We start from the raw sequence: 22,663 nt of genomic DNA, 5'->3' as shown, positions 1-22,663 counted from the left end.
TGTGTTTTTCTGGGTCTACTAGTAAGTAAATTCCAAAAAAGATCCCCACCTACAAGAGGTATATTAAAGGCATGGAATATGGATAGGGAAGTTTGTGAGATGCTATCAACTGAGTTGAAGATTCTATCATCCTGAAACATAGTGGAGGAAAGAGGAATGGGAGCGCAAGCATGTTGCTCTTTTACATTAGCGTGTGCTTCTAAGAAAGTGTAGGAGTGTCAAGAATTTTGACACATGGATACCACACCTCTCACAGATGGATTGGACTTAGAGCCCTGACATCTTCAGCCACTGGGTGGAAACAATTGGTGAAAAACATGACAGCAATACAATGGTAGCTTCGGATTTCAGAATGCTGCAGGGGATCTATTGATTCAGTGTCCTGCACTGTGTGTCTGCAGCGACACATTTTCCTGTCCATCACACAATGTGATCAATGGTGATGGCTTAGGAAACGACCCTACCAGTAAATGCGAAAAGGAAAAACAATCTAGACATAATTGGAAGATGACGAAAATATTGCTCAATGAAGACGTGAGAGAAAAGACAATCTATAACATATAAAGAAAACTAACTAACGTTAGTCTTTTTGGAGGCAGATTTTATTTTTAAAGAAGTATTATTTATTTATTTATTTGTTTTTAAAGGCACAGGTGTGGGGACAAGGGGAGAGAAAAAGAAAGAGAGAATTCTCCATTCGCTGGCTCACTCCCCAATCGGCAACGAATTCCAGGGATCTATCAACCCAAAGCAAGCAAACGCCTTCCAGGAGTCACACATAGATGGCAGGAGGACCCAAACTGGGTCACCTTCTGCTGTTTTCCCTGCATTAGCAGAGAACTGGATCAAAAGTGGAGCCACCTGAAGTCAGACCAGCTCTCATTGAAGGCCCGTGTTATAGGAGGCTGCTTGAACTGCTTGCCCATAAGGCTGAGCCCTGATTCTGGAAATTCCATTAAGAGCAATTTATAATCTTTCTCCTTAATCCACTATTTTTCCCATGTAAAATTTCCCAAAATGGCATAAAGGACACTCTAAAATGCTTTTAGCTTTAACATACAGTCCCTGTGTCTGTAGTATATATCTCAATCTATATAGGTTGTTCCCTTTCAAACCTATTCACTTCTCTGATTGTATGAAAGATTACTCTCACTCTCCCTTTGGCATTTTATGTTACTCTCCTCAATCTCACCCTCCTATCTTTAAATAAATAAATAAATAAATAAACCCTTTTTTTTTGGTAAAGACAGTAATCATCCAAATCAATTATACAGAAATAAAATGAAACAAAATTACTCTGGCATAAAAGTTTGGTAAATGATACAGTGATAAGACTGATCTCAGTAATCAACACAGACGCAGAAAGCCTCAATGATGATGTTCAAACAGTTAGGTTGAAATAACAAGCTTCACAGGGCAGACTCCTTATGAACTGTATTAGGGAGCGACGCTGCTAGCCCAAGCACCAGATGCAGCAAGTTACACAGGAGGCTTTTATTTCAGCAGGAGAGTTGGCCACAGGAAAGAGCTTTATTCTAGCAGGAGAGGTGACCACGGGGAAGTGAGACATAACAGGGCAGAGGGAGAGGACTGTGGCAAGGCAGGCAAAGCAGAGAGCCGGGAGAGGAGAGGTTTCCTGCCAGGGTAACAGGAGGGGTGTCTGAGGGAGGCCAGCGGGAGACAGAGCCCAGAGCCAAGAACAGGAGCAAGGAGGGCAGAGGACTGAGGGAAGGGAGGATGGAGGAGCCAGAATCTTTATACACAGAGGCAGATGGCCGCACTGAGGAGCAGGAGCAGAGAGCAGGGAAAGCCAAGAGATGAGAACAGAGAGAGCTGAGAGCCGGGAGAGCAGAGAGCATAGGGCTGGGAGAACACAGAGCTGAGAGAGTCGACAGCACCAAACTCACTTCATTTTTGACATAATAACAAAGATATATATATCTTGTTATATATGAAATTATATATGAAATATATGAAAGAAAACACCAATATGTAAACAGCATTCCCATCTAGAGGAGAATAATAAGATAATCCTATTTTGCATATCCTATCAAAGTGTCTTCCCTGCATGGGAAAAGGTTGTACAGAAATCTAAGACTGACTACACAAGAAACTTAACAAAATTATGTTAACAGGGAAGGTTTAAAAATAGTTGATAGTCACTAATACACAAAAGAGACACACAAAAAGAGAAAAAATATAGCAATATTATTTTCAGTAAAAGTTATTTTTTTAAAAAAGATTTATTTATTTTTATTACAAAGTCAGATATACAGAGATAGAGAGGAAGATATTCCGTCAATGATTCACTCCCCAAGTGATCGCAACGGCCTGTGCTATGCAGATCCGGAGCCAGGAGCCAGAAACTTCCTCCAGGTCTCCCGTACGGGTGCAGGGTCCCAAAGCATTGGGCTGTCCTGGACTGGTTTCCCAGGCCACAAGCAGGGAGCTGGATGGGAAGTGGAGCTTGCGGGATTAGAACCGGCATCCACATGGGATCCTGGTGCGTGCAAGGTGAGGACTTTAGCCGCTAGGCCATGCCACCAGGCCAGAGTGAAAGCCTATTTTTAAAAAATATTAATTTTAACACAGGAACACATTTCATGTTATTGTATCTCATGAATAGCCACGTATGAAAATAACTGAAATTAACTATGGAAAAAATAAACAGTAAAAAATACACATTGCAAAAGTATTATGAAATATAAGTGAAATGTATTTTAAATTACAAAGGTAAGCTTGCATATAAAATTTGGCATTAAGAACAATGACGCTATTGACCATTTTAGTCCTTATATTAGTCCTCCTCAAGTGAGTCACCTCCATGGCCTTCTGCTAGGCCAGCCTCTGATAATTTTGGGTCTGGCTTAACACACAGGACAAAAGCACAATGTAGTAGCAATACAAACCAGCTTATCTTTAAAAAGTAGGCATATAAATAGTATATAATATTAAATACGAAAGATATGTTCATGTACTCATGCATTTCATGTATCTTTAAACAATAGATTTAAAAACATTAATACATGGTTGCATTTCTAAAATTTGGAAAATAATATCTTTTAAATTTTCACATGAATAAATACTACCATATTATTTGGAATCTACCTAATTTAGAAAGAAATATTATGTTTATAATACAAATTTCCATTTATAGCTGAATATAATTTTCATTTAGAACCTCCAATTTTATGCAGTCTAAACAATCTACCCAATATGTAGGTAAGATCTATCAGGTCCCTCACAGTAAAAAGTATAGCTGACTTAACATGTGAGCACATTCATCTCCATCATAAATCATTTGAATCATATATCATAGCTGTGTTTTGTTCTAAAATTGTGAATTTAAATATACATGAAGCTAAGCATTTACTTGAAAGCAGACAGAATGAAACAGAGAAACAGAAAGAGAAAGAAAAAAAAATAAATCCACTGGTTTTATTCCCTAGATTCCTGCAATGCTGGGTTCTGGAAAAGTGTGGACAACAGAAGACTAGAAGGAAATCAGGTCTCCCATGAGGATGACAGGATTTCAAATAGTTGAATGATCACCACTCTATTCCAGGTATTAAGGGCGATGCATTAGCAGCAAATGAATCAGGAGTCAGAACTGGGGTTCAAATACAGGCACCTTTTTGGTGAGACATGGGTGTTTTACATGCCAGTTTAACTGCTAGGCTGAATATCCTTCTGTGGATACTCAAATAACAGCGTAGAAGTACACTGTGTTAACTTCCCATAATCAAATCAATCACACATGAATTATATAATTAGTTTTCATGCTTGTTTGATCTATATAATTATGTTTAGAAATAGAAACACAATTTAAATCTTTAAAGACATGACCATTTTCATATAATTTCATATCATTATAACTTGATGATAATATCTGTTATTATCAGGATTATGTCCTCAAGGAATCATGTGGTAAATACAGAGATTTCCACCTCCTATTCTGCCCTTCTTTCCTAAAATTACCTGCATTCTGAGCTAAGGGGGAGCCAGCTGGAATAACCCATGATGTGTCATTCCACAAGAGAAAGTGATTGCTCAGTGCTTTATAGTGTATATATCCTTGGTATTCACACATTCCAGTGTGTGAACCCTGGATGAGCTCCAGTGCCTTTTGTCTGAAGTGCAAATGAAACATGCAAAGTCCAGGCCTGCCTTCCCTGAGCAGTTTTCCTGATCCAAGGGACATCTGCTAACAGAGGACATTAGGCTTCCATTGTTGCAGCCTAGTTTTAAATAATAAATCCCCTTCATGTAATTGTTGGCATATGAGTGTGTTCCGCCTCATTGGACTCACACTGATCATTAACCACTACACTTGTTTCACAGTGGAAGTGGCAATGGCACTGCTCACTATTATCGCTGCTGACTCCCTAGCAAAGCTTTTACGTACTGTTCTCAACCCATCCTTGTTTGGTCTTGCTGTTTTACTTCCAGAGGAAGACGTGCTTTTGTGACACTCATATATCTACTGGAATTGAGATCATCTTATGATGACTTGGAGGTTTTCCAAAGGAAGCACACACTGGATAGTAAAACAAGGTATTTATACATATCAAAATGTGTTTGGATGCAGAAACCGGTAATATAATTATTATCAAAAATGTATTTATATTTTGTTATAAATACATTTGAATACATATGTTATACGAGTACTTTTGCTACCTCCCCTCTCTTGCTATTTTGCTTTTTGTATATAACAGCCAAATTTATGCACAGCATTTATGTAATGGAAGGTCAGAAAGTGTATCATGTAAGGATTTTGCATCCTCTTCTGGGGAATGGATAGACTATATTTCAGAAAATAATTGACAGAAATAAAGTAGTAACTGGTAATGTTATCAGTTATACACACATGCATACACACAAATATGGACTAAAATGCAGTGATGAGCTCGTGGAATATGATCAAAGTAGATAAATTATGTATTACATAAATGTTTGACAGAAAATTTAAGGTAAAAAATCCTGCATTCAAATTATTTTTAAATTTTGATTTGTATTCATTATTTGAGGAATGTACATACAGAGGAAAATGGAGTGAGGAGGAGAGCGAGAGAGAGTCTGTAGAGGCAGCATCTGGTGTGATAGCCCAGCATCTAAAGTCCATGCCTTGAATGGACAACTGAGATCCCCTATGAGCGCCGGTTCTAAACCCGGCTGCCCCACTTCTCATCCAGTTCCCTGCTTGTGGGCTGGGAAAGCAGTTGAGGACATCCCAAAGCTTTGGGACCCTGCACCTGTTTGGGAGACCTGGAAGAAGTTCCTGGCTTCAGATTGGCTAACCTCTGGTTGATGCAGCCGCTTGTGTAGTGAATCAGTAAATGGAGGATCTTTCCTGTCTGTCTCTCCTTCTCAATGTAAATAAAACTTTCCAATAAAAATAAATAAAATTGAGAGAGAGAGAGAGAGAGAGAGAGAGAGAGAGAGAGAGAGAGAGAGAGAAAGTAAGTCTAGAGAGGCAGACAGCAATAAAGTTCTTCTCTTCTGGCGCACTCTCCAAACACCCTCAACAGCCAAGGCACAGCCAGTCAGATCCAACGGCTGGTAAATCAATTCAGGTCTTCCACAATCCTAGAGAGAGGCCAATAATTTCAATCATCACTTGCTGCCTCCCAGAGTTTGCACTAGTGGGAAACTGGACTGAAACCAAAGCACTAAGATATGGGAGCAGGCATTACAACAGGCAGCTTAACTCCTATGTTAAGTGCCACTCCTTAAGTCAGATTTCAAAAGTGATTGAGGACCAGGCTATGGAACACAGGACAAAAATTACATTGATATCTTTTTAGAAGATTCACTCTGCTAAGTGCAATGCAATTAATGCATAAATCACATCTCATTTAAAAGCTTTTAAGAGTAGAAAAGTAAAGGACTTCATGGGAAAAGGATGTAATTGTTGCCTTGCAATAACTTTTAGGAAGAACACTGTCAGATTTTATGACAAACTAATCAGGAAAACTAGAATTTAACAATGTATAAACCTAAGAAAAGTTCAAGACACATACTTATATAAGCTCATACTTTTGAAGAGACTATTAGTATATTCATTGAAAACCAGAACAGAACTTTCATGGATTGTTTGGTGACTCGAGGGTTAAACATACTGGGCTTGGCATGATGGCTCAGTGAAAATTTCTCATCTTTCATATTCAACGATTCCTTAATGGAACCAATTCATGTCCCAGCTGCTCAATTTCCCATCCAGCTCCCTCCTTGTAGTCTGAGAAAGCAGTACAGGATGGTCCAAAGCCTTGGGTCCCTGCACCCACGTGAGAGACCCACTAGAATCTCATGGCTCTTAGTTTAGGTTTGGCTCAGCTCCTGCTGTTGCTGCTACTTGGGGAGTAAATCAGTGGGTGGAAGATATTTGCCTCTGAAAATCTGACTTTCCAATAAAAACAAATAAATCTTTTAAAAAAATGTACTTGTACACATTGAGACTGTGTGTTCCTGTAAGGTGGTGGTTCCTCATCCCTGGGCACTGGGACGTGTGGAAAGTCCTGAGTGGTTTCCCCATTAGTCTATCCCCTTTCTCTAGTAAGAACGAGAAGAAATAGCAATATATATAAAGGCAAAATACACATATTCAAATATTTATTCACCCTGGAAAAACGTACATATAATTTCATTGAAAGTGAAAATGAAAAAAAAATCTAAGGTGTTTCATATAGAAATGTTATTTTCTGTTCAGTATAATCTTGTTTAAAATATGCCGCCTATGTACAAATAATGTTTCAGTCTGTAAGGATTTTCTTTAGCAGTGTTTTGATAAGACAATTTTGTACACAGGCCTTGTGAAAAGCACACAACTTAAAGAAATTCAATTTCTTGTAGCTAATGGAGTTCTGTTGCAAATAAAATTCAGTTGAATCAATTTCCTCTAAGACACCAGTGGATATAATTGTTTTGTCTGATAAAGTTTCCACTTAAAATCCACATTCATGAAGTAAACCTACTCAAAGAATATCTTTAATTCATGCCATGTCACTATCTTTCAGGTAAATTTCTTATATTTTGCACTAATAAGCAGAAAAAAATGGTTTCATTAAGTTATCTGAGAGGTATTGATGTGAGGACTAATTATAGTTTCTGAGGATTAAATGATTGCTTATTATAAATCACAATAATTTTATATACCTTACTAGGTAGGACACAAAAATCAGTTACTCCTCACTATGGTATTGAAGATTTCTCTGCACACACCTCCTAAAACTGTTCTGTGCCTCAATTGTTAACATAAGGCTTGTTAGAGTTAAAAGCCTGTTTGGACTATCCTAAAATTCGTGAAGTTCAGTAAAAGTCATGCTTAAATACTATAAGCTGCTAAATACAATAATGAAAATAGACATGGTACAGCTGAATAGCATCCTATAACCATTTTAAGGTTTATAGTAGCCAGTCGTGTACAAACTAAAATTGAGATGTCAATAAAGTAGTTACAGAATGTGGTTAAGAACTTGCATTTTCCAACATATTGGTCACTCAATACCATGTTAATTAACTTCATGATGTTGTAAATTTCCATGTTACTTCCTGTTGTTGAAGTTGTGTAGTGGCTTTTCATTGGAGGAGATGATATTTTGCCAGCTCTACTTTCAGAACAAGGACGGTCTCCCAATGAAACTGTTGAATTATCTGGATAATATGATGCTGGACTCTGCATGGTCCATGCCCGCAGTGAAGGAATCATGACTGGTTATGAACTGTACTACTGTAACAATATGCAGGAATTCAGTATGAGGGGAGGGCTTTTTGGAGGGGTTGGGGGAATCCCAGAGGCTATGAAAATGTGTCATAAAATGAAATAATAATAAAAAGTAAATAAATCACATAATTTTAACAAAAGATGGCGGGAGAAACAATTTAAGAAGCAGCTGAAAAATCCTAACTATGAATGAAAACTTTACAAAATTGCATTAAAAGTGCATATTCATATTTATTTTAAAAAGCGATTTGGGTTGGCATGCCACCCGGATTCCAACTCCCAGACCTTGGTGGGGGGAAATGATTGGTTAGGCAAAGATGATGATGAATTATTGTTGAGATATTTAAAGCAACTAACACTTTATCAGTTTGACCTTTCTCCCATGGTGAGTATAAGATTTGCAATGAAGGCACAGGTGCTTAACTTGAGAGTAGCTTTCTCCTTTGCTGGTTGACAAACCATGGGCTTTCTGTTAGGCACATGGACGAGAAAACCGAATCCAATGAGGATCTCTAATTTGCCCCACTAGAAGCATTTGTTCCTCAAGCATTGGATTGCAATTTCTAATTCATGTCCAAGAAATCTTGGACACCAATCTGATAGCTCTTCTGCCATTTAAAACTGATTTTGACCATATGCTTAGATGTAAACTCTACATTAGCACATTTCCTTGTGGCACAGGGTTGTCCTTTGTTCATTTTCTTAATGCTGTGTCCAAAGACTTCTATGGCCATTGAAGTTATTTTTATTTTCTCTTAGTCAGATGACACTTTTGTGCTTTCCTCTTGCATGTGAATTTTAGAATGAACTTGACAAATTTCACGACAATACTGATTGGGATTTTTATTGGAATCACCCTGAACTTTTAATCTGGAGAATAAACGTCTTTGTTTTAGAAGATTTCTTTTCATTGGAAAGGCAGATTTACAGAGAGAAGGAGAGACAGAAAGATATTCCATCAGCTGGTTCCCTCTCCAAATGGCAATAAAGGCCAAAGTCACTATTTCAAACATGCCCCTGAAAGTTCAAAACACTGTGGATGTCTCATTTTTCACTCTGAAAATGGTTTGCTTTGGTGATGACACTATATTACATATACATAGACACCAATGCAGTTTTTAAAATAATTAAAATTATTTACATATTAAATTACATATGGCTCAGCAAGTACTGGAAATAAATTAATGCTTTCACATGTTACTTTATTTAATTCAATATGTTCTTCAATGATTGTATTTAATTTTGTACTTTTAAAATTAAGAAATCCTGCACACCAACTTGAGAAGCAGCAGGAAAACATAGTATAAAAAGGAGATGATAAATGCGATTCGGCAAAATGGGGCTTAGTAAGGTAAAAGGATTTCAGTAGGGGTTAAAGAACAGGCACAACAGGGTAGGCACCAACTGCTCTTGGGAGGACTTTGGGAGCATGAGTTATAATCCTTGCTCTTAGTGTACTCTTGGAGATCACTTATGGACAGAAAACAACTGACCTATCAATATAAGTAAGTTCAATACAAAACACCATTAAGTTGTTAATAAAATGAAAAGCATCATTCTAGACACCAGAATATTATAAAAACTTTCCCTCAATGAAACCAGCAACTTGAGTGGAATCAGGCATAGCAAAAATAAAATAAAAGCAAGAAAGACATTTGACAACAGTTAAAACCCAAGTTGGGATACCCATGATCCGCTTTGTAGTTCCTGAGTTTGATTTCTGTCTCCAGTTCTGTTTCTGTCTGTCAATGTGACCCCTGGGAGGCACCTGTGATATCTGAAGTACCTGGTGTCTGCTACTCACATGCAAGACGCAAATTTGGTTCTGGGGTCATGGGTTTGGTTGGCCCTGCCTTGCCTGTCCAGGGACTTTTGGAAGTACACCTGTAGATTAGAATTCTCTGTCTCTGATTCTAGTACCCTTAAGGGATTATTGTTTTTAATAACAAGTGAAGTGATAAATATAATAAAAATATTCAAATATCATATAGACACCACACAAAGAACACTGCACTTAAACCCTCTCTCATCTTTCGTGATTTTTAAAGAATGTTTATAACCATTCATCAACATAAAGAGTTAATATCCAGTTATGAAAAAATATAGTGTGTTTAGTGAATATTGAGTGTTTCAGTAGGCCAAACTGCAAAGGAATGCATATTCCAGGGAAATAGGTGATGGCGAAAATATAGAAAGTATATAAAATAAAATCAGATGTTAACATGGTTTGATGCACTTTTCCTTTAAAAAATTCAATGTCCTCATTAATCCCTATGGCTATCATATCTGTTAGACTGTAAAATCAAAAATCGCAGAGTTATGTCTGTTTCTTTTCTCCTTAGTAAAGTCCCTGACACACACCATGTGTGGGACTTTAAGGACTATCTCAAGAACGTAAAAAGAATACTTACTTACTGTAGTGTACCAGAAGGAACTGATGACTAAAAGACATTTTGTGGGACTGTTGTATGCAAAACAGTGTCTTGATAAGACCTGAATGGGAATAATATAAGAAATGGTTGCCAAACAGCAAGCCAAACTAGCTGGAGACATTGTTGCAGAAAGACCAAACTGGGTCCATTCACCCCATTTGCCAAAAGTCAAACACTGAATTTGAGGCACTGAAAGAAATTAGGTGCTATGGTAAAGAGCAAGGATCTGTGTAGCTAATGCTTACCTCCTGTGATCCTTCAGTAATTAGGAGTACAGATTTCTGTAGCTTGAAATTGGGACTGAGAAGTGCATGATCAGATTGTGCCCAAGTTCCTGGTTGACCATTAGAGTGAGTGACCATCCTTTGGTCGATCAGTGATACTGTGCTCTTAGAAGCTTGTAAGGTCAGCTGGATCAAACCCTCAAGTGTATGGATTCCATTTGACAAAGGACAGACAAGAACACTTGTGCTAAGGGAGACAGACATGAGGTTTGGTTCAGGCTTTTACATTATGGGAGTTCACATGGATGGTGGATGATGCACTAGTCCATACTTAAAATTTACTCCTAGAATGCGGAGAGGCTTGGTCAGCTCAGATCTTGCAGGAAATAAAAAAAAAAAAGGATGATTATTATGAAATAAAATTTCTGTATTAAAAAAGCATAACCCAGAAACATGCCTTTTTCCTTATCCCCAGGTGTCTTTGCCTGCTCTGAATCAAAAGGAATTCACTGACTTGAAGGTGTGATCCATGGCCCTGCAGGCTTCTAATCACTTGACTCAAAGAATCATTTGCTTCTCTAATAAATTAGAACATCAATGGCCAGTACTATCCTAGAGTAATTTGGGTGGAGTTCCAGGTTTTGGCAGAATAAAGCAATAGACACCTGGATCCTTGGTTTATGCTTTGCAATAAATACTTACTTTCTTCCATCATCCCAAAGTTATTGAATGGATTTCTGTACAACAGGTGAGTGGACACAGTGTGGGGTTTCTGCAACAATGGTTCCCATTTGGGGTATTGTTCAGCAACCTGTTCACACTCTGCTTTTGATTAAAGTGGCCACATTTTACACAGTTGGATAAAAAGGCTGAAGAAAATACAAAAACACTCTACAAGTGGCCACAATGGCTGGAGCTGAGCCCATCTGAAGCCAGGATCCAGGAGCCTCTTCTGGGTCTCCCAGGTGGGTATATGGCCTCAAGGCTTTGGGCTGTCCTCCGCTGCTTTTCCAGGCCACAAGCAGGGAGCTGAATGGGAAGCTGGGCTTCCAGGACATGAACCAGTACCCTTATGGGATCCGGGTGTGTGCAAGTGGAATGTTTTAGCCACCAGGCCACCGTGCCAGGCCTAGAAACTGCGTCTTTTAAGCTTGCATTACCGCTTTATTAATTTGCTTATATTTCTTTAAAATGTGACTACTTTTAAAATATAAATGTTCGTTTTCCTTGGAAAAATGAATTCTTATGTTCAGAAATTCACTGTTCACATTAACTCAAACAGCAAGGACTTATATTCTTTGCCAAAAGTTTGTATCTTAATTAAAGAACTATAGGTGTGCCCTTGAAAAATCTCTCTCTTTACTTTAGACAAATTAATGAAATGCTCATCCATGTCAAAATACAGTTGGTTTAGTTTTTTTCCTACTCTAAGGAAGCACTGGGAGCACTTTTCCATTTCTTTTCTTCCTTCCTTTTCAACTTGAGGAGAGAAAAATTTCTTCTGTACCGTATTTGAAGAAGTTTTTCTCCAATAATGAGGTCATGAAGTCATCAGTCTAAATTAACAGCACTGGCACATCAATTTTCTTTTAAGCTCTGGATGGAATGCAGAGCGAAGACCAATTCAATGGCTCGAAGTTTCTTCAATGTTTTGCCTCCTAGTGACCAAATGAGGATTATGCTATTGTTGACTTTGCTTTCACCTATGATCAGAACTTTTCAAGTTAAACTTTGGAGTATACTAAAGCAAGTTTCACTTTTGCTTCTAATATTTATCCTCAGCAAGAGAAGGAGATGGATGGTTTTAAAGTTTTGTGCCTGAAGAATAATAATTGAAGTTAGATAAAATGAGAAAAAATACAATAGTTTTTCTGTGGTAAGAAAAAAAATGGCAGGGAATTCTAGAAATTTTGTTGTAAAAGTACTCTTTTTTGTAATTGTTTTTATTTTGATGATGTTTTACATAGTTGATTAGGGTGATAAGGTCAAGGGCTAAAGGAAGGTGAGTGTGCCCTTTGCTTCTTCTCTTTTTTTTTTTTTCCTTCCAGTTTCTGGAGGAAGGGAGAGGATAAGGGGAGAAGCCTCCCCAAAGCCCTTGCACCATGGGATAGAGGACAGGCACCCAAAACCACCCCAGGGTCGCTGGTGTGGGGTGAGCTTCAAGGGTTCTGCTCAAGAGGTTTTGATATCTAAACAATTCTGAATTACTGCCGATCTCGCCACTCCACCCATGATGAAATCTCTCCAGAATCAACTGGTTGATATAGTCCACATTAGGGTCTCCATTTGCCCAGGTGTTCAGTGCCAATACTTGGCTTTGTAGTTGATCCATTTGCTCTGTCCTCCATCCTCTGTTGTATTATCAGGTGTCCTCTATAGGCTCTAATGTACTGCTATATCCTTCATATGCATCTGGTTATGTTGTCCACTGTTCCATTTAAGCCACTGAGGTGGCTCAGCTCTGACTCATGAATTCCAGACCTGATTCTTATGTGTGTTTGCCAATACAGGATCCCACACAGTCTGTCACCTCAATCAGCTTATACACATGCTGGTAGTTACAATTTCTCCGTCAGTTCCACCTCCAGCCATGTCATCCACACAAACAGATGAGTGTTGCAGACAAGTCCGATCCTGCCCACTGCACACTCGGCCCTCACACAAACCAATGGGAGCTGCAATAACCCCCACCAGGAGCGACCCACAATAACCCCCACCAGGCCCACCCCTTGCCCTGGTTCTTACGCTTGTAAGTATATACAGCAGACTGGACCAGTTTTGCGCACAACCCATTCAGCTCTCGTGCATATCAATGGGCATTGAAGTCTAGTCCAACCCAGCCACCTCCACTATCCAGTCCACACATGTGCCAGTGGGTGCCACTCCCTGTCTACTCATACCTGCCCCGGTCCTGGTTCTCAGGCTCACCAATCAGAGTGGCAAGCCAAGAGGGAGGAACCCACTGTTTCCCTACTGGACTCGCTCCCACTCCTGAATCTTACACTGTCCAGTTTAACTTGACAGAATTTGCTACCTGTGCCAGTATCTGCCACCTGATGCTGTGGCAAAGACCAAACAATCCACACCCACTCTGCCTTATGCTTGTACCAGTAGGAACAGTCAACCAAGCCTAGATTTCCCCTGATCCAGCTCACATGAGGCCAACCAGTATTGTAGCTCTGCCTGGTCTGCTCCCATCCGAACTCTCACGCTTACCAGTTGGAGTGGTGGTCCAGCAGGGAATCCCCATGCAGCCCCACTACTGGTTTTGCCTCCACCCTCCTTGGTCCCAGATGTGCAGGTTGGGTCCTGAGGCCCAGTCTGGCATGGACTGCCTTACCTTGGCATTTGTCAGGGGTGCTGTTGCCTGGCCGGAGCTGGTCCTCTCCCAGTTCACACCAGTGGGGGCTACAGACTAACCCAGCCCAGCTGGCACCCAGTTCCAGCCCTCGAGTGTGCTGGCAAGTGTTCCAACCAAACCCAGTTCGACCCACACTCCATTCTGGTGCTTGGATTCGACAGCGGGTGATATGAACTGGCCCTACCTGGTTCGCCCCTGACTTGCGCCAAATGTATGCTGGTGGGTATCATTATCTAGCATAGTCTGGGATGATCCCTATTGTGCTTCTCACCTGCAGGGACATTGTCCCAACAGAGGAGTTCCCCAAGCTCCTCCATCAGAACCTCTCCCAATGCCAGAACTGGCACCCATCGATTGGTCCATGGGCCAACCCTATTTAGGCCACCTCTTGAGCTTACCAGCAGGGCTTGTACTTCCACAAGGTTTGGTCCATATATCTCCTGCAGAATCTATGCCTGGACATAGTTCTCTCTCATGCTGGTCAGTGTCATGGTCCTGCCTAATGTGAACCATCCCCTGTTCCAATGTATACTAAGGTGCTGGGATCTAGCCCCGCTAGCCAGGGTCCCAGCCCTAGCTTTTGCATGGACTGGCGTGTGTTGGTCAACAATGTTCCATGCTAATGAACCCTACTCAGGACTCCCCCATGGGTTGGTGCATCAATCTGACTCATACAGATCTTCTGGTATTTCCCCTCCAAACCACCAGGTCTCAGCTCCCTTGCTTATCTACAAATACAGTAGCCCTGTCATTGGGAGTCCCTGAGGAGTCATTCCTCACCTACATGTACAGTGGCTTTATCCATGGATGCCCCTAAGCAATAATTCCACACCCCCAAAATGCCAGAGCTTGCTGCCCGCAAGCCCAGGATTCTCCCACCATTTGGCAGTGAAGGCTGGGGCTCAGGCCTCAAACATTTATCCTGACCAGGCCTGGGTCCTCCCAGCTGTCCCCATGCTGCTGGGAGTTCCGTTCACCCAAGCCCTGAGGTCATGCTTAACCTGGGCTCCCTGCCCCCGCCAAGATGGCAGTGGTGGGCAGAGTTAGGGACCTGAGCTGCCTGAGACCTCAGCACAGTGTAAATACTGTGTAGGGAGAAATCTCTCAGGCCTAGACAAACCCAGGATCCTCCCACTGCTTGGCAATGGTGACTTGGGGTGGGCCCAAGCACTGAACCAGACCTGGCCTGGATCGTCCCGGCCACCACCACCTTGCCAGGAGGTCTCTTCACCCGTAATCCAAGGTCGCACTTACCTGGGCTTAAAAGTGTTCTTTGTTTTAAGAAAGCAGATAAATGCTAACAGTGGATGGATGTGTTTGAAATTGTGATGATACCATGACAGAAAAAAGTAAAAGCAGTAACAATAATTTAGTTTGGAAAGCTTAACTGAAGCACTGTGTGTGTGAAACAGTATAAAGGCCCAACAAGAGGGCATCACAGAAATGCATTTGCATAAAAATGGATAGAGTGTGAATAAAGGGATAATAACCACACGAGTGCATACGCTGAAATTACACTTCTTTGAAGGCTGTGGGATGAGATGCAAGTTTTGGAATTTAATAAATCCAACCTCCAATATTTCCTAAGCCTTGATAGTCCAACATATAATATTTTACATCTTTAGTTTCTGTGGTACTTACAACTTGTTAAAACATGTTTGTAGTACACTAGAATATTATGCTATTATTATTTTAGGTGATACATGTATAGTTTTAATTTAACTAAAATAAGATATTTGTAAAATTGTAAATTCTGTGGATTGTACAGACTGGTCTAATTTTTCTACATTTAAATTTTATGTGGCCATGTATATTTTATAAATAACATTACATATTTTTAAGATTTTTAAATTACTTTCTAGTATATTAATAAGCGCTATGGAAAGTGCTTATAAATGTTTCAGTTGAGTGTATCCTATTTGCCCCAATTTATTTATCTATTATTATTTTTAAAGATTTATTTTATTTTTATTGGGAAATCAAATATTCAGAGAGAAAAGACAGTGAGGAAGATATTGCCTGTTGATTCGCTCCCCAAATGGCCACAATGACTGGAGCTGAGCCAATTTGAAGCCAAGAGCTTGGAGTTTCTTCCGAGTTTCCCACACTAGTTCAGGGTCCCAAGGCTTTGGGGCATCCTAGAGTACCTTCTCAGGCCACAGGAAGGGAGCTGGAAGGGAAATGGAGACACTGGGGCATGGACTTGGTATTCAGGTGGGATCCTAGAGCATATAAGGTGAGGACTTTTGCCACTAGGCTATCATGCCGGGCCCTTTGCCTCAATTTAAATGAAAACAAAAAATTATTTAAAATATGTAGACAACACACTCTGCACTATGCATGCCTAATGAATAATGAACTATGGTGTATTCCCCATCTTCTGTTAATGCACAATTAAAGCAAATGTTTTAAAGGTAAATCTACAGTGTTCCATGATCTAGAACACATAGTTCCAAGAACCTGTGTTGTCATGTAGGGTTTGCAACTGTGAAAGAGTTTATTTGAGCCTGGGATTTTATTCATTTTTCACATGAAGGCATTAACTGTCTAAGTGTATTTTGAAAAGATAAAAGAGACAGAGAAAATGAAAGTAAAATAGATCACTATCATATCATTGTACATAATAACTTCTACTCTGTTCTTTGCCTCTGAACTGATCATATTGTCTTCCTAAGAAAGAAGAGCAATGATGACAGCAAACTCATTTTATTTTGTATATGCACACCTGCCCTTCTTACAATGGCTTCTTGACATTGATCTTCGATAATAACAGTGACATACCCTTTTACGTCTTCAGAGCAATGTCAGCTGCATCTTGAATCCCAGCCTGGCAGCCGCAGCTCTACAAGTCAGCCTCCTTCATGTTCACCTAAACACATCTTGCAATATGAATGAAACTTTTACAGCTTCTGATAGAGAACGTCTTTTTCTTTCTAAAGATTTATTTTCTTTTTATTAGAAAGTGATACACAGAGAGGAACAGAATATGTCCATTGATTCAGTCCCCAAGTGATCACAACAGCCAGAGCTGCACCTATCTGAAGCCAGGAGCGAGGAGCCTCTTCTGGGTCTCTCATGTGGGTGCAGGGTTCCCATGCTTTGGTCCATCCTTGACTACTTTCCTAGGACACAAGCAGGAAACTGGATGGGAAGTGGAGCTACTGGGATTAGAACCGGTGTCCATTTTGGATCCAGGCATGTGCATGGTGAAGACTTAAGCTGCTATGCTAACATGCTGGGCCCTGACAGAGAACTTTTTAATCAAAACGTCAGTTCATGAAAGTAAACAGAAAATCTTAGCATCTGATTCGTGAATTCCTTGATCAATATTTGTTGGGGTCTTTTAACCAAGCATGGGTTCGGAGGTAGAGGCTTCCCTGAAACTGTTTTGAAGTTGCTCACTGTCCTTGCATGTCTCTGCTCATCAGGAATTGCTCAGTGAAACCATGAGCGAGTGTAGGAATGCCACACTCCATCAGACCCTCACAAGGAAGTTGTGGAAGCAGGTGCAAGAAATTCCTGCATCCAGGGATGGTTTCTACTGGGATTCGTGATATAGGTGATCACAGGGAACTGATGTGGGGGATCCTGACATGGGAACGAGATTGCCTGACACCTGTAGTCATGAATGATTGCATAGTAGATTCTAAAAAATGAATCTATCACTTCTCATTTAACGGGGTCCCTCGTCCAGCGAGTGAAGCTCCTACACAGGTGCTAATTACACAACATAACAAAACAAGAAATCCAAGTATAATACAGAGGGGCAGTAACTACAGCATGTTTACAGGCTTCCTCTTCTACTACTACTACTACTACTCTACCACTACTCCTCTTTGTTCTTCTTTGTTCTCTCTCAAACTTAGGTTAAAACCCTATCAACAGCCAATTCCAACAGGGCTGCTTGGCCACGCATCAGACACACCAATCACAGCCTTGATCACGCACACACACACCAATCACAGCTCTGATCACGCGCACACCATGCAGACTGCATGAGACCTTGAACCAATCTTCTGCAACTTCCTAAAACTTGTTTACTGCCTTTGTGCGGTGAGAAGACAATAACAAGCGCCATCTTGGGGGCATAGTCCCGCTCTCCACACTCATTCAGATTTTAGATTGTTTCTACTAATTTCCTATATGTGTCTGAAGTTCTTCATATAGAACATAAACATGGATAAGCAGTATGACATAATTTTCTAACTGATAAATAAATATATCATGCTAGGTATACTCAAGGCTTTTCGCTTAGCGAAGCCTTGATCTTTCTAGTCTCTGCTTGATTGAATTCTGTTGCTTCTCATTTTTTTTTAGCATTTATTGTGTTCTTTTCAGATTTGTTGTTCTGCATAGGGACGCATACTATTCTTATTAAGAAGGAAATGACAGACCAACAAAAAGGAGAAAAACAAAAAGTACTCTGAAAAGTTGTGGACCGCTTGGTCTCCAAAGAGATTTTATGACATGTCTGGTTTTGCCTTAAGAGGTAGAAAAGAATTTAATCTGCCCTCATTAAATACTATATTTAGATATGGGTTTATGTGTTTCCTGTTTTGAAGCCCTGGGTTGGGCCACATTACCTTCCCAAAGTAATACATATTACCTAATAGTTGATTACCTTGTCCATATTACTTTCAAGTACTTTAGACTGACACAAACAGAGGAGGGATATGGAACCTTTTTTCATAATCTTTTTTTGACATGTTATATTTGTTCTCAGACCCTGGGCAGGTTTCACGCAGTAGTGGTTATGACATAAGTGTGCCAACAGAAAAATGAACATGGAGAGAAAACTGGAGTTACAGAGATTATGACAATCCTAAATCTAGAAGGAAAAACAAAAATAAAAATCAGCCGTTTGAGAAACTTAAGACCTAAGACTGACTTCACGGTGTTTGGAGATAGTCTACTAGAACTTGAGTATGGCTCTCTCTGTCTCTTAATGTATCATGAGTCCATGTTGTTCCCTCTCAGAGCGTATGTAACTCCTTAGGACTACTGTCTGGCTCTCAGAATCAGCTGATGGGATCATGAGAAAGCATGTCAGGCTTCAGTTTAGAGGCCATAGCAGTTCTGTAAGTGAGACACATACGTCGGCTGGGTAAGCACAGGGGACTCTTGAATGAGAGCCATCATGGAAAGTAATGGAGCAAGCTAAGCAAATAAAGAAAATTTTCTATTACATCAGACATTTTCCAATAACTAGGTAGTAGAAATTAAGTTTGGATTTCAGCAGCTTCTAAACACTAATTGATGGTGTGGTTTGTTGTCCAAGAGTGAGAGCTGGAAGCAGATCTTCGGGAGTAAAAAAAGAAAAAAAAAATTTCTTAAGTGGGTCCCATATAGTATGATTACCAGATACAGGTTTTGGAAAAACTGTTGGTCATTGTGATCTTATGTAAGATATGTTCCTGGGTGGAAGTTTAAGTAAGCAAAATTGGTGCAAAATTGGTGCAAAATTTTTGCCTGGACTTAATGTTCAAAGATGAGAAAGTTATAATCCCTACCATTATTGCTCCCCTTGACAATATGTGGACAATTTCTAGTGGCTGCCATGTAATATTCCATGTAATATGTAATTGTAACACTTTAGATAAATGTTCTAAAAAACTCTGCACACTCATTCTCATGGAAAATATGAGTATATTAGTATATTAAATAATCTGAGTATATTAATACATTATATAAATCCTTTATCAACCTGTATCTCAACAATTTGTGTGTTTTGTTACGTCAAAGTATTCTTTTAGTTGGGAATTTAAACATATAGCTGTGAGAAATTTTCTGAAATGAAACTGTTCTTTGCCCTCAGTGTGTGTCCAAAGCAGAATGCAAAGAAGGGAAGTATGAATTTAGCAGTGAATGCTCTGTGAAAATTTAAATGGGGACAGGAGGTAAAGGAAGACCAATCTGTGAAAATGATCGATGCTAAAATTGCAATTTAAACTAGATTCTGGAGACATATACTGCAGATTTTAAGTAGATTAAACCGAAAGCAGGGAATTGGATGGGAAGTGGAGCAAGTGGGATAGAAACCAGCATCCATACGGGAGCCAGTGCTTGTCAGGGGAGGCCATTCCCCAGGGTTCAGGAAGTAACTTTTGTAAAGTTCTTGCTGTATGCAATTAACATATACATGGGGGTTGGTTATGGTGGTACAATAGGATAAGCTTCCACGTGTACAACCTGTGCGTCATATTGGATCATCAGTTCAATGCCTGGCTACTCCATTTTTTTAAAATCTAGTTAATGATAACACACTTTCAACAGTAACACAAGATGACCCTAAGTCCTTGGATCCCTGACAACTGTGTGGAAAATTCAAAGGGAGTCTTTCACTCCTGGTTTTTTCTTGACCCATTCCCTAGCTATTGTGGGCATCTGGTGAGTAAAACAACAGAGAGAATATCTCTCTATACATTTATTTCTCTGCTACATTGTATTTGAAATAAATAACTGAATAAATCTTTTCAAGATGATAGTTGTCAACTCAGAGAATGATATTGTGCAGATGTGAGTCACTTCTCTCAGGGGAGTCTTCTGTCTTGCTCGTCACCTTGCTAGGCACATTGCCCTAGTCAGGGATCAATCTAGGCTATGTTATAACACTTGGGATTGCTACAGAGTCCCTGTGACCTGTATACAGCCTAATTAAACTGTATTTATTCTTAAATCATCTTATTTTTCAGGACAGTCTCTAAGAAACACATGTGATTTCTGGATGTATGAGTACACAGATAGCTTAGCATAAATTTCCATCTAAAGTTCCTGGAGAAAGTTGTAAGTGATAACAATGTGTTGTGACCATGACACACTAATATTTACCTTTCTGGACAGTATTTTTATTCTATCAATGCCTGCTTATAGAGCATTCTGCCCACATAGATATCTGCTGTGGTCAGATGTCTATAATAAGGGTGCAAAATTGAGCTTTGTACTGAAAAAGAAGTTGAAAGAATTTTATGCTCCTTGAAAGGACTCAATATAACAGTGATTATTTACCTACCAATTGCATATCTTGTGCAGTGCACACCAGGATTTTTCAAAGGGGATAAAATATGTCATGTGATAAATGTAATGCCATAGATTCTCCCCAAATACTTCACTGTGGTGAATGTTGGCATCCCTTATGGATACCAGTTCAGATCCTGGCTACACAAATTCCAATCTAGCTCTCTTCTAATGAGCCTGGGAAAGCAGTGGAGATTGGCCCAAGTAGTTGAGCCTGTGTGGGAACCTGCATGAAGCTCCAGGTTCTTGGCACTTGCCTGCACCAGCCCTGGTTGTTGCAAACATTTGAGGAATGAACCTGTGGATGGAAAATTTCTATCTGAATCTCTCTCTCTCTCTTTCTTTCTGAATATGTATTTTGAAAATGGGTGCTTCAATCCAATTTACTTCTGAGAGGATGGGGTATCTTTATTTAGGTTCTATCCAAGTATTGACATTATGGGTCAGGAAATGGCAATATCATTTTTTTTGAAATGAAATGAAAAGCTATTTAAATAAAAAGTAATGATACTCTTCTCACTATCATTATTGATCATTTCTGAGTCCTCTTCCCATGTTCCACATCCATCCATGGACATTCATCTATGCAAGAGCTGTAAGATGCAACCAGTTACTGGAGTTTGTCATGTCTGTATTCACAGGTAGAAGAAAATGAGCACATCACTACTTTACAGTAATATTTTAGTCAATTTGTCAATGAGATATGACACTACTTTATGCATTACATTCATATAGTAATTGTAATTTCACTTTACATTGCATACAGTGTAAAGTGAGTAGCAAGGTTCTCCTTATTGGGCATTTAGTATTTGGGTGTAGGCAATAGATTAATTAAACCAAGCAATAAATCCATAAATTAAGTATTTCTTAGTAGTGAAATATATACATAATTTTTTAAGCTTTTTCTTGTAAATCTACCAAGTTGGAAACTGTTTCTTTTTATTAATTACATTACATTATGTGACACAGTTTTATAGGCACTGGGATTCCCCCACCCCTCCCCAAACCCTCCCCCCATGGTGGATTCCTCCACCTTGTTGCATTACCACAGTTCAAATTCAGTTGAAATTTTCATTGCAAACATTTAGCAAGCATAAAGTCCATTATGAAAATAATTCACAATGAGTCATGTATTTACCACTGGCAACAATACAAATTATTACATTTCCTGAAAAGTAATTTATTGATCAGTAAAATCCTTTTGTATGTTGATAACAATGGTTTCATTTATTGTATTGCATCAGATGGAAATGATTACAGAGTTTGTAATTTCTTTTTGTGTCAGTTAAATAACTTCATCTTACTTACATTGTGAAAATGTATACTAGTAAATAAATTGTTGACTCTGGTTACCTTTACATTCTGCATATAATTACTATCACAAGCAGCAAAAAAAGATTCCATCAAGAGATTCAAAATACAATGTATTGATAGACTTTAATGAGTCCTTTTATAAAAACTCATTTACAACTCTTGATTATTGATGTCATGTTGATATTGTAAAATTTTCTTGTGTGATTAAAAGTGAGTAAGTAACAACCATGGACAAACAGAAGTAGAGGCAATGGGTGAATGAGTACAGGACTAGCAATGAGAGCTGGAGGAGGACCAGCATTGTGGCACAGTGGGTTATGCTGTCACTCACAACTCCAATGTCCCTTGTAAGAGTGCTGGCTCAATCTGAAACATTTTTCTGATAAAGTGCTTAGGAAGATAGCAGTGGATAGCTCAAGTACTTGAACCCTTGGTATTCATATGGGACACCAGACCTGTTTCCTTACAGAGGCCTAGCCCATATCTGGCTATCATGGGCATTTGGCAGGTAAAATCATTTGTATAAGAATTCTTTCCTCTCTCTATGTAATTCTTTCTTTTTTTAAAATAAGTTTGATTTCATTTTTCCATGGATTTT

Source organism: Ochotona princeps, chromosome 14 (assembly GCF_030435755.1).
Source record: "Ochotona princeps isolate mOchPri1 chromosome 14, mOchPri1.hap1, whole genome shotgun sequence".
NCBI classification, from domain to species: domain Eukaryota; kingdom Metazoa; phylum Chordata; class Mammalia; order Lagomorpha; family Ochotonidae; genus Ochotona; species Ochotona princeps.
This window is presented reverse-complemented; position numbering follows the sequence as displayed.